Genomic DNA, 18,562 nt, shown 5'->3' with positions numbered 1-18,562 from the left:
CAGGTGGGTAACAGTGACCCAAGTATTTGAGCCATTATTTTTTAATTTCTCAGGTGTCTTAACAGGAAGCTGGAATGGAAACCGAGGTGGCATTTGATAACAGGTTCTCCTGTATAGGGCATGGGGAACCAATTGGAATCTTTATCTGATGTGTCACAACATTTACTCCTGGATATTCTATTTTATGAAGCAGCAGTGAATATTTAAGAATTTATTTCATACAGCAGGCATGTTGCCCAGCAGTTAAATTGCCTCTTGAGATCCTGCTTCCCATATAAGGGATTAATAGTTCCTATCTGTCTAGTCCAACCAAGATTTCATAATTATATGCACACTGGGAAATAGCAGATGATGGCTTAATTGCTTAGGTTCCTGTCTTCCATGTGGTAAAGTTGAGTTGATTTTCACTCTTACTACTCTGGCCTGCCTTGGCGATTGCTGTTGTACCCATTTGGAAACTGAATTAGCAGAGAGAAAAAAGTTTTTTAATCTCTCTCTCTCTCACTTTCTTTTCTTCTCTGAATCAAAAATAAAGTGATTTTTTCCCTTCAATTTAACATTTGATATCAATGATGTTAACATCATTTCTGAGCACATAATTTTTTTCAGATGCCACATAATTTTCTTGACATCACTAACGTCAATATCATTTTCTGATAACATAAATTTTTCAGAGATTCTGATGTTCATGTTGCAAGAGGGGTGGCAGGAGTCTAGGACCAACATGGGCTACTTCACTATGCCCACTATCCTTAATATACAAAAGATTCTTTTCAATGCATTCATCAGAAAACACATAAATTTTTGTTGCAGCAATTTGTGTTTGATATCAACAATTCAACCTCAGGTGTAGAGCTATATTTCCATTGTTCTGAGTTGAAAAAATATTGTATATGAATTTATTTATAATAAATTCATCTGTCAAAACTATGCTTATGCCTTGATTATAGAGAATGTCACATTAGGCCTACATCAATATATTATTTTTTTAAATTTTTTGTTTGTTGTTAAAAATACTGGTAAAAAGTTGACTATGACTGATTTTTGTAACTTATTTTAATTAAATATTCATTTAATTTTCTTTTGGAAGGCAGATTTTATGAGACAATGAGAGATACAGAGAAAAAGCTAGAGTTAAACAGGAGCCAGGAGCTACTACCAGGTCTCCCATGCAGATGCTGGGTCTCAAGACTTGGAGTTATTTTCTGCTGCTTTCCCAGGTCACAAACAGGGAGCTACATGGGAAGTGGAGCAACTGGGACAGGAGAGACTTTAGGATAAGAAATGGTGAGGCAGGTTAATCATCTGCCTGTAAGCCAGCATTCCATATGGGTGCCGGTTCCCATTCCACTTGCTGCACTTTTACTTATTCATTTGCATTTAAAAGAGATTTGAACTTAAGTTATAATTACGATGAATATTTGAATTAATAATCTTTTATTTGTATCAGATTCATCTTAGGTTAATTAAGTAGAAAGTAAAAAAAAAAATGTTAAGTAGAAAGGAAAAAAAATCCCAAATTAGGTGATGAGAGCATGATAGACTCGGAATATTGTATTTGTATTTTTTAATTTGATTGTTCACTATTCTGTTATATTCAGCAACTCTCAAACATTTTGTTAGAACTTTAGCTGACACTTTTGGTGACTTGTAGATCTAGACTTAACAGTCTCCTCATTGACCTTTCATGACTGAAGCCTGGTTAGAGTTGGACACAAGAAAGATTTTTATAGTGGGTAGAACAGCATCAAATCCCATTATTTGAATGGAGAATGTAACATCATTGGAGCCATGGTTGAACTGTGCGATGAAGAGAAATGTTGACGTTCAACATTCAGTATTCTTCAGATGGCTAGCCCTACTCACAGCAACAGTCACTGAAACACCCCCAGGACTGCTGAGGGTCAGGGGCAGCCATAGACAAATAAAACAGGTATTTTTCCATTTGTCTGTCTAGGAGTTTCCAAATTATAACTCAGCTCACTTCACATCTTTTTGGCTTCTTGACTTTCCTTTAAAAATAGTTTGACCTTGTGTACTATGGCTACTGGCAGAAAGCAGGTGAATTTTAACTGATACTCTGATTTCCTTTTTTATCATCATTTTTTGTTTTGGATTTTTAACTTCCTTAGTGTCACTTGAAATTTCATTATCTAATTTTCAATTTAAGTATCTCATTCCAAATGTATGAGTGATAAGTATTCATTCCTTACAGTGAGGGTATAGTAATATCTACTGGGCACCAAATATACATCATGTGGTAACCCATAGATATACTTCACATTTAATTTACATCCGATTTATAGTAGTTATAATACTTATACAGATTTTAGACACTAGAGCCAAGAGATGTTGCAAATATCTCCCAAGGATAATGTCTCATAGGTCATAGTGTTAGAAGAAACCTATAAGTAATAACAATTTCCCATGTAAAAATGAGGAGTGATAAAAAGAAATTAACCTGAAATCAAGTTAAATTGTAACTAAGCAAGGTGGATGAGTTCCTGATGAAACTAAATTTAATGTCGAATAAAATTGACAGTCATTTTGGTTCATAATTGTGTAACATAGAATTCATTAGGCAGATTATCTCAGTAAACAGCAGTTTATGTTCTTCTTTTGATTTGTCCAGCATACCCAACCAAAAGCTTAAAACATACATTTCCTTAAAAAAAAAAAATCTTTGTTTTTTCTAGTGTTTTGGATAGCAGGTGCTGCAATCCTCAATATAGCAGCCGTTCCCATCAATAGATACTTAGAAAATGCTTTTAGTCCAAGGATGCTGATGTCTTAAGTTGTTGCCCTTTGTCTTGATGCAGAAGCAAAAGTGTTTCGATACTATTGTGTCCTTGACTCATCTCAATTATAACAAAACAAAATAAATCCTTAAGACAGACATGCACTTTGGATGGCTGATTTACTATGGCTCTGAACTAACAAAAGTCTTTTCCTTTCTTCCTAGTACATTTTAGGTGTGATAATAACAAAATAAATCTCTTAGAAACAAACAAATCTCTTTGAGAGCAAGAGAAAAGCTCTTAAAAGAGTCATTTTGAGGTACCCAATTTCCTCACTTCCACATTTGGATGTTCAGATATGTTTTGGACAGAAAGAAATGTAAAAGATTAGATGTCAGACACTTTGTTTCCTTTTTGGCACACTGTGAAAAACCAACCACTTAAATGAGCTGCCTAATAGTTCATTTTGTATTTATCTTTCTCTGTCAAATGCCATAGCAAGTTATCAAATGTGTATGATTGGACCCATACTTACTCTAACATTTATACGCAATAAAGAAAAAGATTTTGAACAACAGACCATATTGTGTGACTGCCATAAATCTCTCAGAGACTCTCAAGCCTGTTTTCCTCCATACTATGTTATGGTTTGATTGAATTCTTTCTTTACCCATCATCACATTCACACTGTGTTATTACCACTGACTCAAAGAGAATTCTATTTTGCAGAAACCAAAGTCACTCCGTTCCTCCCTCTCGTTCTCTCTCTCTCTGTAACACACACACACACACACACACACACACACACACACACACACACACACGAGTCTCTTCAACTCTTCAAGTGCTTCATCCACTCTTGGTGAAGTTTTTGTGACTTCTTGTTATTTCCTGTTATTTCCTATTCTCCAAGCTCTGGAGAAACACTGACGTACACATACACAAAGCTTCAACCCACAGCTGCAGTTTTCAAAAGATCAGAGGAAATTGGGCTTAACAAAAGACAGTTTTCAGGCATTTATTATTTATTTTATCATGCTACAAATAATTTGGTAATAACCAAGTTGAGAACTGAACACACAAACATAAAAAGATCTTGCTTAAGGAAAAAGACATTGTGACAGAATAACTGCTTGTATTTGAGAAATTGTTTGGTATTTTGATGAAAATAAGACACTGATCAACATTACCAAAATGAGGATAAAATATAGTGTTGCCATTATTACTAGGATATGTTAAATGAGAGACTAGGTCTCCAATAAGGAGAGAAACTATCTGATATTGATAATTATTGCATTATAATAAAAAAATGTGACTATAGCCCGAAATGATATAATTGAATCTCAAAAAAATAAAGACCATTATAGAGAGAGAATAATTATTTTCATTTGAAAATGAAAATGAAATAGCAAATAACCATTTATTTAGTTACTTATAAAGTAAGACAGAGTTCGCAATAAAGACAGGTGAATATTAATAATCTCCACACTTCTCTTCTTCCCGCTCATATTTTCACCCACCTTCCTCACTCTTCCTCCTCCTCCTTCCTCTTTTCTTTTTTTAAACATTTTTACAATGACACACATTCAATTCTCTTCTTACTTCACTATGTAAAGTTATCAATATATAAGAACAAAAAATATTAATCAGGAGTAAAGTTAAAGGCTGCAACAACAATACAATCCTCAAATGGTGATCTTATTACATTCATTGCACTTTTTGTACATTTTGTAGCAGTTATAGATCTGGGTAAACAGAAGATTAGATAAAGAAAATGTGGTACATGTGCACTGTGGAATACTATCCAGACTGAAATAAAGAAGAAAGTCTTGGCTTTTGCAACAAAAGGGATGCAATTGGATCACATTATGTTAGTGAAATAAGCCAGATACAATTATGTGTTTATGGGCATCTGAGTCGATTTTGAATCTTAGACACTGTGAACTAAGCTGTTATAAATATGGGGGAGAGGTGTACCTATCACTCTCTCATGTAACCCTTTCATTTTATTTGGGCGTGTTTACTGGAGTGGGATCCCTGGGTTATTTGGTAGATCTATTTTAAGAAATCTGAGGAATCTCGATATTGTCTTTCATAATGGCTGCGTTAGTATATATCCCACCAATAATGTTTTTTGAGTCTTTCAAAATTTTCCATCTTGTTTTGCTGGGATTTTTCAGAATAAGATGTTTCCAGTTTTTTATCTTCTATCTCAGATATTCTTTTTTGTGCCCACCCAAGCCTTTTGTTAAGATTTTCACTATGTTTTTCCTGTTTGGCCTGTTGAATTCTTCATTTCTAATATTTCTGTTTGAATTCAAGTGGAAGTCTCAATCTCTCCGCAAATGTGTCCATCCATATCTTGTATGAATTTCTTCATTTGAAGAATGTGCTTCTGTGCTTTTGTACTTGTTTCAGATTGGTTTTCAAAAATTCAGCCAATCTTTTCATCTTAACTGAGGAATATTTATGTTCTTCAGGGGAGTCATAACATCTTCCTTTTTTCTTTTTATGCCTGCATTTTTTTTTTGTTCCTTTTCTGTGAGCACTTGTTATTTTTCTCCTCTGATGGCTTTTATATTTGAACTCTGCTTCTTTAACTTAGTGGAGTAACTGCTTCTGCAGCGGATATGCAGAGTTGTGTACTGGGTGTAGGCACAGTACTGCGATCAGTGCTCAGGCGTGGAGTGAGTGTTCAGGGAGAGGCACAAGTTGGGCATGGTGGACCTCCTTGTTGTCAACATGGAAGAGGCAAATATAATGACTGTTGGTGGAATCACAGCATAACTTTTTTATCTTGTTCAGTTCTAGGGGCTAAGCCCATGGTGGTTACAACTCTCACCCATCCCCGTACAAGTACTACAGGAAGAGCTGTAGAGTTCTTTATTTGTCCAGAGACCAAGCAGACCAAGCAGCAAGCATGCATTATTATTATTTTTTTTTATTGTTGCTTACATTGTATTATGTAGTACAGTTTTATAGGCGCTGGGGATTCCCTCCACCCCTCCCATACCCCTCCCCCCATGGTGGATTCCTCCACCTTGTTGCATAACCATAGTTCAAGTTCAGTTAGCAAGCATGCATTATTGTGCAATCCCAGAATTCCCACAACACTGGTATGCAAGACTCTCAACAGACATATGGTATTGAAGCTACTCTGAGCCCAAAAAGCCTGCCCCCAGTGCAGACCACTGAAGCATTCTCTTAATGCTCCAGCTATCTGTTAATGCCCTGCCTTAGCAGGTTGCACGGATGCACCTCCCTTTGGGGATAGTACAAGGACCCATGCGTGGCTCACAACCCCAAATGCATATGTGTCCACTGCCCCTGCTAGACCTTCAGCCTAGATGTGCAATTACCAGGGAGCATGCATTTATCCTTTGACAGAACCACCTAATTACATGTGCCCCTGAGAAGGTAGACACATGCCACAGCTGCAGCAATGAGACCTTTGTTTATCTCATTCCAACAGTTGTTTCCAGATCCTGGCTGCCTTCAGAACGCTGCCTTCTCCCCTCTGATATGAATGCTTTGTGGAAGAATGTGGGAGAAAGATGTGCTCTGCCCATCCCTAATCCACCAGAAATCTTTCTTGTTCTGGCTCCAGTCCAGAAACAGAAGCAGTATGGTTCTGGAGATTCCACAGCTGAGGCTGCTTTCCACAGTCCTCCTGGAAGATCCCAAATGAGGTGATGGAGGCCCTGTAGAATACTACCAGAGAAAGGACTAAATATCCATTTATTGTGTCTCATAGTGAAACTTCTATACAGGGTGATAAGCAGGAAGCTCAGAGCAACAGTAACAGTAACTTGATTGGTCTCCCCACCCCACCATAGACATCAAACAATTTACAGGACAGTTTTAGATGCAATCATTTGAGAGCAGGCAGCAAGACTAATCTGACTGCAGTGGCTGCTAAATGGTTCCCTCATTTCCCCACTGCAATGTGGGTACCTTCCAAGCAGAAGAAAACAGAATATGTATGCCTAGGCCTGGGCTGCCTGTCAGTCATCAGGACAAATCAGGGTCTCAGCTTACCAAGCCCTTTGACAGTTTCCTGGACACAATGTGCTGCACCCTCTTGGTCTTTGGCATAGACCAAGAAGACCCAGCTCCACTGCTGGCCACACCCACACACCAGAAAATGTGGCCAGTGACACTGTTTGCTGCATTCTGATCCTTCCTATTTCTCCAGATCTGCACTTTCCCACCCCCAGCACTGTGCCTGTTTCTTAAGGTGGTGATTAAGTGGTGGCTCATCAACAGCAAATGGCTATTCCACATGGCTGACTGCATTTTGAAGCTCCAAGTCTCATCTGACAGTGTTTCCACTAATTTCTTTTGATTTTTTTTTTTTTTAATTTCTGGCAGTCTGGTATCTAGATACTTCATTCTTTTCATATCCCAAAGCAACCTAAATTACTATGGCTCTCCTCTATTCAACAATCTGTGATGCCTTAAGTGGCCATATTAAAGCAAAAAAGATATTGAGAAAAATGATAAGTGAATGACAGTGGAAAGTGAAAAAAAAATTAAGATCCAAACTGACCTCAAAATTATATTTATGAATAAAACCATCACACTTGATGGATCTGGGCCATTACTAAATTTGCTGGGTGATGTTCTAATTTCCCATTAACCTTAGCCACAGACTGTGATCATTCTATGGAAATTATTCAGGTGTACACTCCCTTATCTCAACCGTGCAGTCATGTTTAATTTTTCCTATATAGTTAAGATCGATTACCTTAGTCATGACTCCCTTCTTTGCCAGTTCATTCAGAGGCATTAAATGTTCAACATGGCCAAGACACTCTACACTTTCAGGTTTTTCTTTTCAAATTTTATGTATGCATGTATGTATGTATATTTGAAAGGTGCAATTACTGAAAAAGACAGAGATCTTCCAAACACCTGTTTACTTCCCAAGTGGCTCCCATTGCTGGACTTGGTCCAGTATGAGGTCAAAAGGAGGGTGCGTCCTTCCAGTTTTCTCCTTGGCTGAAAGGAGGAAAACTGCACTTAGACCATCCTCTGTCTGGAGCCCATCCTCCACTGTTTTCCAGGCAATCCGCAGGGAGCTGGGTGGAAAGTGGAGTACCTAGGGCTCCCTTATCCTGTTAGAACCAAGATCTCTAAATTAGCAGAGCATAGATTCAAGGAAACAAGAAGCATAATTTTGATAGTGATTCTTTAGCAGTAATAATGGGTAGATCCACTCCCATTTCTAACCCTGGATTTCTGGACATTTATAAATGCCAAATAAAAAAAAAAGGAGGAAATTAACCCAATGCTCTTTGTAAAATATAAATGTATTTCCTAAATAAAAGGGAGTAAAAGCACTGTAAGTAGTTAAATACTGAGAATATTTATAGGGATTACTCTAAAGCTGAGTAAATGTTAGGGAAAAGCTTTCAAGAAAGAATGTGCTACTATATAAAAGACATACTTCTACTGAAAGACATAAAAACTGGAAGTGAATTAAACATCAATTACATTTTCATTTCATCCCTAAGCACACAAATTGTAACTAATTTCTAAAACAATGGTAGGGAAAAAGTGCTCTGAGTTTTTAACATAAAAATATTAAATTTATACGGGGATGCTGTTGTGTCTGGTATGTAAATGCCACTGCCTGTGACACCATATTCCATGATGTACTAGGTAGAGTTCCAGCTGCTCCACTATGCTGCTTCTTGCTAATATGCTTGGGAAAGCAGCAGAAGAGGGCCCATGCTCTCGTGCCCCACTCTACCCTGACCCAACATCAAAGACCTGGAAGAAGCTGCTTGCTCATGGATTCTGATCAGCAAAGTTCCGGCAATTGTAGCTATCTGAGGAATGACTCAGCAGATGGAAAATTTTGTTGTCTCTGTCTTTCCTTCATCTCTTAATTTTGTCTTTTAAATAAATAAATATCTGAAACAATACTAAATTTTCAGGACAAAGAATAGGGAAGAGAAAATGAGAGAAGTTAATGTAAGTTCCTTTGAAAGCAAAATAAATATAGTAGATATAGTAATTAAAGCACAGTAAAAGACACAAAATGAATATATAAAGTAAATTCTATTTTAAATGCACATTTATTGATTTTTATTTACTTTGAAGGCAGAGAAGAAGAGACAGTGATAGAGCAAGAAAGAGAGATGTTATACTCATTTACATCTGCTTACATAATAAGCTAACTGGTCGGACCAAAACAAAAGCAGGAGGTTGGAATCCCATCTTAATCTCCCACATGGGTGATTTGGACTGAGAAATGACCTATCATATACTCCCACTCAGAATGTACAACTAGCACTGGAACCATTACTCCAGTATGAGATGTAGAAATTCCAAATTTAGTTTAACATGTTCCATGGAAATTCCTGATCATACTCCTTTATTTAGAAAAACTGACTTGCACCTATTTCTGGAGAACAATGTGATAATTCAATATATCCAATTCATGTATGATGATCAACTCAGGGTGAATGTTTTCCTGTATTTATTACTTCATGTTTGGAGCTTTCATGTTCCTCTCCACATGTGCATTGTCTTCAAATATGTCCCACTTGTTATTTTTAATGTTTTATTTCTTTGATATATTTTGATGCAAATTTATCTAATGATTAGAGATATTAGAGATACTAGAGATGTTTTTGTATGTTATTTGGTCATTTGTATATATATTCTTTGTAGGTAAAATTGATTTTATACCTGTACAACTGATAAAAAATTAGATATTTAATTTCTTAAAAATACTCTATTTATCATACTTCCAAGCCTAGCAGTTTTAACTGTAAGGGTCTGGGGTAGATTTTGTTGCTTAATAATTCATAATTTGAAAGTATTGTTTGTCTGATTCTCTCCTGGGCAGCTGTTTATTTCACATTTAACCTTTGATAAGTAATGATTTTTCTTGAATTTTTGATAAGGAAATAGAAAACATAAACTTTATGGTTGGAAACTTAAGAAACAGAAAATAAAGAATTTGGGATTTGCATTGTTCAAGTATTTTAGAAAACAACTATTAATCTAATGATTTACATGTCAGTTGATACAACACGTTAGTTCTCAGACTTCTGAGTTTCACTAATTTCTTATATTTGGCTCTAAAAATGGTACATGCATTTTATATCAATTGTATAATCTTGGAATTGTATTTGAAGCACAAAATGCATTTAATGAACTAAAATGATTCAATAACAACATATTGTACTTATACTCAATGCTGTGGGCTTCTAAGGAGATGTGGGTGTGATGCTGTGAAGAAAAAGCAACTCCATTCTCAGTAGGTTATCACAGTGTATTTTCAGAAGTTTCTAATTGAAGGCATGCTTCATTTGCCTTGGCTATAAAAATGCAGTATTTTTCATGACTATTTCTGTAAATGCCCTCATAAAATGTACTACAGCAAATACACTTACATGCACACACACGTTTTACAACTTACTTAGAAATTCTGTCACATAGATTATCTCTTATATACTGTATTTTTCTAAATCTGTGGCCAAATTTAAGCAAATACACATAGCAATATCATCAATTTGAACATACTGTATCATATAAACTATTATTGTATTTTGATTTATGAAACTCAATTTTAAATTATCAAAAAGCATAATATGTTTTAATATTATCTTTTCTTAGATTATTAGGATAATGATGTAACAGTGTTTATGTGTTTTTTTTCTTCTTTTTTAAGTCAAAGAGTTATTTAGAAGGGAGGCACAGAGAGAGAAAAATATTCCATTTGATATTTCAATCATCAGATGGCTACAATGGAGGGGCTAAGCCATGGTGAATCCAATATGTCGAAATTCCATTCAAATTTCTCATCTGGGTGGCAGGCTACCAACCCCTTGGGCCAAGCATCATTGCTTTCCCATTTGCTTTAATAGCAAACTGGATAGAAAGTGGAGAGGATACTGCTGATACCAGTCTCATGGACAGTGGCTGAACCAGATACACCCCAAATGCCAGACTGTGTTGAGTATTAATCATGTCTCTAAGAAGACAGATCATACGGTCAGTATCTAAGAAAAGTCAGGTTTTTCTCTTTTCCAGCCAAGGTTGACTTCAGAGCAAGAAAGAATAAAGCGTTCCACTCATAACTTATCTTTATCATGTGATCTATAATTACCAAGAATCTCTTTTGAAACAAATCTACTTTTAGAAATTCTGTCTACTAGAAGATACAGTGCATTAGTTTCAGTATAAGAAATTATCTCAAGCTTATTGGTAAAAAAATTCATATATTATGACTTAATTTCTCCTACAAAATATGTTATGTGCCCTTAGACTCTTTATTCTGGGGTTGATAACATATTCAGTTGTGGAAATTCAAAGTCATGGAATGGAATAGAAAAGCTCGGTTACAAATATTGGTGCATAGTGAAAGATAATCAATAAGAAACACTATGAATGATTGATGACTGAGTAATACTATTAATGCTATTACCAAAAAAATTGTGTATGTGTGTGTGCGCCAGAGAGAGAGCTAGAGAGAGACAGAGAGAGAGAAAGAAAGAGAGATTTTTGTTAAAACACACATTTCATTTGTATACTGGAAAACATACAACTTCACATAGTTTCAGTTGTATCTTTCTATGTATAAATATGTCCAAAGTCCAACGTTAAGTCAAAAATTGTGTAGAGACTTTTCTGACTTTATCAGGGTAGAAGGAATGGTTAATGTACACGATACAGGAATAAAACCAGAAATGATTTCTGTCAGATTAAGACATGAGATGAGAATGATGTCTAACAAACCTAAATTCTTCCTTTCTTTCCCCTTTTATTAAATAATTATTTATTGTTTAGTACCTATCTTTACACATTTCTTTGCTTAAAGATACGGAGCCAAGTAAGACAAGATGACTGTGGTCTGTGGAGTGCGTGCACATGTACCTAAATATAAATTAATTTCCTGGAATGATATATATTTTTTGGAAATACATAAATAGAGCAATGTGAAGTGTTACAAAATGAAACACATTAAATGATATGGTAATGTCTTGGATGAATAGCATCAATTTTGCCTTCAGTATATTTAGGAAGTATGGACATCATAGTAGATAGGAAAGAAGCCCTTGTAAATGAATGGTACCTGAGATCAAGTCCTAACCCATTAAAGTTGCATGGCTATGATGTGCAAAGCTCAAATTAGCCTAAGTCCAAGTAAAACTATATGTGAACCAGATGGAAAACACGATCCTATTAGGAAAATAAGCTAAGAAGAATATAACATTCTGCATGCACCAGAATTTAATATTCATGTTAATAAATGTATCAATTAATGTAACATTATGCCTACTTTAATACCTATAGTTAGCATATCTGATGTTAATAGCAATATTAATTAAAGCAAAAGAAGCTGGGGACCCTGAAAACTGCTTTATAGCTGCCTATTAAGTATTAGCTATACGGACAATAAAACATTAAATGAAATTAAATTAGAAATTCAGTTTCTAAGTCTTAGTAGCCACATTTTAAGTGCTTAGAAACAAATGTGAGTGGGTACCATGGTGAGCAGCAAAATAGAGTCAGTTATATTTGATAGTGTTTCTTTAAACTTTTAAATATCAACAAGACCTGTCAGTGATATTTTAAAAAGTTATGAATCTTAGGAGGAAAGCTGTGGCTGGTGATAAGAAATGCAAAATAACAAATATGATAAGACATGTAAGAAAAAATACTGAGTTGAAGACAGGATGATGTACAAAAGTCAACATATCGCTAAAGACAGTAAGAGAAGCTCCAAATCAGGAAAGAGATAACAGGAAATACAAAATCTTTTCTCTTGGAGAACAAAGTGAAAAGTTAGCTTCTTATTAGGATTAGGTAGTGTGGAAAGTAATCATTTAGTTTTATGGAAACTGAAGATTTTAAAAATACGTTTGTGCATTTGTACATGAATACATTTGTGCATTAATAGCTCTTACATATTTTTGTATGAAATTGCCACTTTTCTAAAAGAAGTTGAAGACTTGGAGATTTCTTTTTCTAAAATGATTCATGTATAATAACATGTATTCATCATTTGCTATCTCAATGCATTCATATAATGAGTGCTGACCGAATCTGAGTAATTCACATTTCCACCTTCTTACCTTGTATGTATGTAAGAGAAATTCATGAAATAATATATGATTTTGAACCCATTACTTCATTGAATTTTGGAACTAGAAGTTCTTTCTATCTAATTATTTTTTATTGCCCGTTACTGACCTGTGTCCATAACTCTTTCCACATTTCCACCCCAGCCACCATCGAAATGGAAATCAACTGGTTTTTTTCATCATGTAAAATTTTTGGCCCATAATTTACAATGGGAAATTGAATCATTCTGAAATGCATGATGAAATGTTTCCAATAAAACATTTAACGGAAAATAAGATGCAATACTTAGAGATTAATTCTGTTAACTGCTTACATGTACCAAGCACCTCCCTCCAATGCGTACATATATATGCATGCATTTGCATTTAGAGGGAAATTAAAGAGAGAGGAGCAAACTATTTGGAGTTTTGTATCATGTCTAAGGTATGAGTAAGGAGTAATAAAGTACCTACACATATCATCCCCCAAAAATGTCTGCAAGATCCACTACTCCAAAAATAAAGTTCAGTATTGTAGCAACTATGACATAAAAGCAGTAAAAATACAATGACAGATTAGGGATAGCTTCTAGATTCCTGGTAAGGAGCTGTTATTTAATAAAATTTAGAGTAACAAAAAAAAATTATCCTGAACAAATAATGAAGCAGGAGTTCCTCACAATCACCCTTATTTATTTTTCCGAAACTTACCATTCCCAGAAAACCTGTTTCAGAAGCAGTCATCATTAGCAGGCAAGGTTGACTTAGAATAATGAATTGTGTGCAGTTTGATTTAATAGCATGATTTTTTCCCTACCTTTTTTTGCTTACATCTCACTAGACTTCATTTCACGGAGGGAATTTGCCTGTGTCATTAATAGGTGACAACTTATAGATCTTAACTCCTGGAGAAGAGGCAGAGGGCATTTGATCTTTCTGGATTAAAGATGCTCAACCCATGTTATTTCTCTTTGAGTTATTTCAGTGTAAAGTACTAAGATATTCTAATTTTTTTCTGTTTTGAAATTTATATGAAGTATTTAGATAAATTAATACAAACTGTGACTATAAGTATTTGTAGAATCTTTCTAATTTAGTCTTATATTCTGTTTATTGATCATTTGCATCACTGTTTTCATCACTATAATAATAATATAATCTATAAGTGTTGTATTTATTCCTGACACAATATTAGTTTCCTGCTCAGAAAAATCAAATTCAAAGTCATCCAAGCTTCTGACTTTTCTGAGAAATAATGTCACTTGACAAGTCACACACAATTTTAATTTCTGGTTAAAATCTTATTAAATACTACTCAGCCATTAAAAAAGAATGAAATTGTACCATTTTCAACCAAATGGTCCCAACTAGAGCCCATTATACTCAATGATTTAAGTCAATCCCAAATGGACAAATAGTGTATTTTGTCTCTGATATAAGGAAAACTTCATGCAAAATACATGATAAATAGGTAATTATGCACGTACATATAGTCATATAGAGGAAACTTGTGATTGAGATTATTGTATCGATATTTGAAAATACAATGAAGTATGCAGCCCTAATTCAAATTCCAAAATGGACTTCCAATAAAACCGTTAAATAACTGTTGATAATATGATGCTGAACTTTCTGCCACTATCCATGCTTACAATGTCAGAATACACTTAAATAATAGGACGGTGAACTTATGACTGCTTTTGAGGGACTATACTTTTTCAATATTATAGGGGAAATCAGTAGAGGGAAGGGAAATGGGAATGAGGGAGGGGAAATCCCAGAGCCTATATACTGGAATTTATAGATTTATTTTGAAAATAAAATGTTCAAAATGTTGTAAAACTTCTCGCTTTTTGTATAAGGTATATAAGAAAACTGAATGAAGACTGGCCTTATCCCCATATATATCAATGTGTATATATAACTATTCTACATTTGTAGAATTATCTGAATTCCATGAAAATTCTGACCCAAATAATTTTGGATCCACTAACATATATTCAGGAAAATTTGAGGGCTACTCAACATATACTAAGGAAAATTCAAGCAACTGTAAGATACTTCTCAATAAATAATAAGATTTTTCCCCTAAATTAGCTAGATTTAAGATTCAATTCCTAAATTAATCTTAGGGATCAACATTGAAATTGAAAAGCTCAACTAACTATTTTGTATTTTATAATTAATTTATTCAAAAGGAAAACAAATCACATCAATACTCTCTGAAAATTTACTTTTGATTTAACTTCTAGGGAAAATAAGTTCGACAAGGCATCAAATTTATGAGTATTGAGACTAACCTAGGCAATCATGGGTATCAACAGTACAACATATGTGACTCAATAATGCAATGGGATAAAAATGAAAAAAGATGGAATCCCTGCTGTACAATTTTATGCGGGCTACCTATCCTCAGATGCTCTTAGTTTGCATAATGGCTTCCCACATGAAATAACATTGTAAGAAGCAGGGAATACACAGTTGTAATGTGTCAGTAATTCCAACTGTTCGTGAATTGAAGACAGCTGTGGACAGTAGGAGGTTGTTCTTCCTTAAATAGAATGTTAGCAACATGGCTAATGATATTATCTCTTCTTCTGAAACACAAAGTAAAGAACTGTTAACAAAAAAGAAATTGTGAATTTCCTGAACATTTCAAGGATGTAGTTATATTTTAGAAATATTTGACATAATTTATTTAACTTGAGTTTGACCCTTTCATCAGTAATTCTTTTGAACACCCTTCAAAATATTTTGCCCCATGGAACTGAGGTTGTTTTTTTTTGTTTATTTGTTTGTTTGTTTTGCAATTCAAGTTTTGAACTATTGTTAAGTAAATAATGTTATAAACTACATGACAATAGGGCTTATTTATTGACTATATTGCTTGTGGCTTCAATAATTTTAGAAACTGTTTCTTTGGCAAATTGTTATGATTTCAGAATGTGAGATACAACACACAAATCAATTATGATTGTACTCACTGCTTACATTTTTAAGCCACATGCTTGTACATATTATTAGTAATAGCCATATATTAATAAAAATGCAATGTTTGTTTAAAAATCCGATGCACTTTTTCTGACACATAATACAAAGAGAACATTTTTCAAAATTTAAAAATAGTAGTTTTTCATTTAATGATTTGTGTTTACAGACCAAAAGGATATCTGACCATCTGTTACTTTTCCTCCTCAGTTGTTAAACATGTGTTCATTAAAAGACATTTTTAAGAACATTATTATAAAAAGTGAATGTATATACTGGCAAAACTGTATTCACCAATATCACATGCAATTTTATATTTTTCATGATTTATTGGCTATTTTGAAATTCAGAGAGAGAGATGAAGATCTAGAGTGAGTCTGTCCACTCATTCACTGCCAACATGACCACGATGGACAGCACTGGGCCAGGAAAAAGCCAGGATTAATAATGATATGTAGATTTCTTATGTGGGTACTAGGAGTCTAAACATTAGAGCCATCTTCTGTTGCGTTTCTCATGTTAATAGCAGATAACTGCATTGCAAGTGGAGCAGCTGGAATATGAACTGGTACTCTTATGGGATCCCAGCACCACAGGCAATGATTTCACTCATAATGCCAAAGTCTGTCCCTTTATATTCAATATTATAAGAGACAGAATTTGGGAAACTGAAATATGGTGATAGCTGTAACAAGCAAAATGCTATTAACCATCTTTCAGATCTTTGAATAGTTCCTTACGATTTTGTTCTCAATATGGTTTTAACATGGAAACTAGGAATTAAAATGTAAGAGTCTGTGAGCATGTAAATGATTGAAAAAATATCAATCAGGAAACTTCATGAAAAATTAATGTTTTCCTTTGAGGAGAATATGCCAACTAATTTCACCAGTACTGATTACATGTACAGTAATCTGCAATTAAAGATTAATTGGCTGTATGCACTTGCATGTATAGGCCCGCTGACTCTTGTTTGCAGAACTTCAAGTATTTTTAACCCTAGCTTTATTGTGCTGACTCAGACAACTGATTTAACCTACCAGTGCCCTTCCTCAGAAGCAGATGCCCTAGTCCCTTGGGGCCCCAAATCAGAATTCTGGTAAATTAAATCAATCCCCATAATAACTCCTAGACAGAGTTATGAGTTTCAGTTTTTTGTTGTCCTGTTTATTTTTGCAATTTTATATTAACTCCTATATGTCCTTTCTGAAATTGCTGTATGTCACCGTTTAGCACTCTGTTTTTCTTGGTTGCTATCAAACACTTGGCTAATGGGGCTAGCATTTTGGTTTAGTGAGTAAAATTGCTGCCATATGGGCATTTAGAATCTGTTTGTTCCACTTTTGATCCAGATCCCTGATAATATCTCTGGGAAAGAGGCCCAAGGAGGTCCAAGTGTGGGATACAAGGAAGAGCATCCCCACTGATGGCTCTAGATTGGACCAGTTCAAGTCCTTATGGTTATTTAGGAAGTGAAGCAGCAGATTGCAGATACCCATTCCCTGTCTCTCTCTTCTTTCAAACAAAAAATCTTAAAAAGAATCCCAGTTGATGTAAACTTACTTTAAAATTGAGTGGCTATTAGCGATATAGTCTTTTCTTTCCGTCCAAACATTATTTTTTGGTGGGTGTCTGTTTTTCCACTAGCATAAGATCTTTTTTTGCTGTTGACTTGTTAAAGTTGTATTACACTTCTTACTCCCTTTGGTGAAATATTAAGGCTTTTTACTAAAATGTAAATTCAAAATGTGTTATGTCAGGATTTTTTGTTGTTTTTGTTTCAGCTTAGCATGCTTCATTCTAGGAATTTAGCAGGCTTGGCAAGCAGGTGTGAAGCTAATTGCCTTACCAAGTTTGAGCACTCTATTCTCACAAGGCTACTCTTTGCAACTTTGTTGGATGCATGGCAACTCCCAAACTCTGAACCACTAAAGGTGGTGATAAAATATATGGAAGGCCTGTACAACCCAACTGTCCGGAACCGTTAGGGTACATAAAAAGACTTAACTGTGTCTCTGTGTTCTTTATTTTCCTTGCTATGTTATTTTTTTTTGTTTGTTTGTTTGTTTTTGACAAGCACTCAGATCAGTGTAATGAGTTGTTGGAAGAAAGCTAATATAACTGGTGTCTGGGAGTGATTCACTCATTTACTCATTCACCTGAGAGTGCATCAAGTCACCTGGTCCCTTATCAATAAGTCTCGAGTTTCTAAGTCTTTTATGTCCTGCCCTTCTGTCTTGCTTCTTATGGGACTGTCGCATTCTAGCACGTGGCAGTGCTATTTAAGAAACATTCAGTAAGAAAGGGAGACAGGAAAGCAATATCATCAAATCCTCATAATTGCATTTACAAATAACACAGAATTTGTTAAAAAGACATTTATAACCAAAGTTAAAACACTGAAGAAGGAACTAGCATGAAGACGCTGTAGGGAAGTGCTCGGCCAGTGGTGACACATTCCATACGCATACCAATTTGTGTCCCAGTTTTTCCACTACTTCTGATCCTGTTTGCTGCTAAATGATTGGGAAAACTGCAGATGAAGGCCCAAATGGAACACCTTCTACCCACATGGGAAGTCTGGAAGAAACTTCTGACTCCCAGCTTCTGATAAGCTCAGTTGTGACTTTTCCAGTACCCTGGGAAGTGAACCAACAGAAGGAAAAGCAATCGCTCTCTCTCGCTCTCTCTGTGATTCTGAATTTCAAGCAAAAATATATAAATCTCAACAAAAGAAGAAAACGCTAAACAATC

This window comes from Ochotona curzoniae, unplaced genomic scaffold (genome assembly GCF_017591425.1).
Source record: "Ochotona curzoniae isolate NIBS_2020 unplaced genomic scaffold, NIBS_Ocur_1.0 contig_3819, whole genome shotgun sequence".
NCBI lineage: Eukaryota > Metazoa > Chordata > Mammalia > Lagomorpha > Ochotonidae > Ochotona > Ochotona curzoniae.
Note: the sequence above shows the minus strand (reverse complement) of the source record.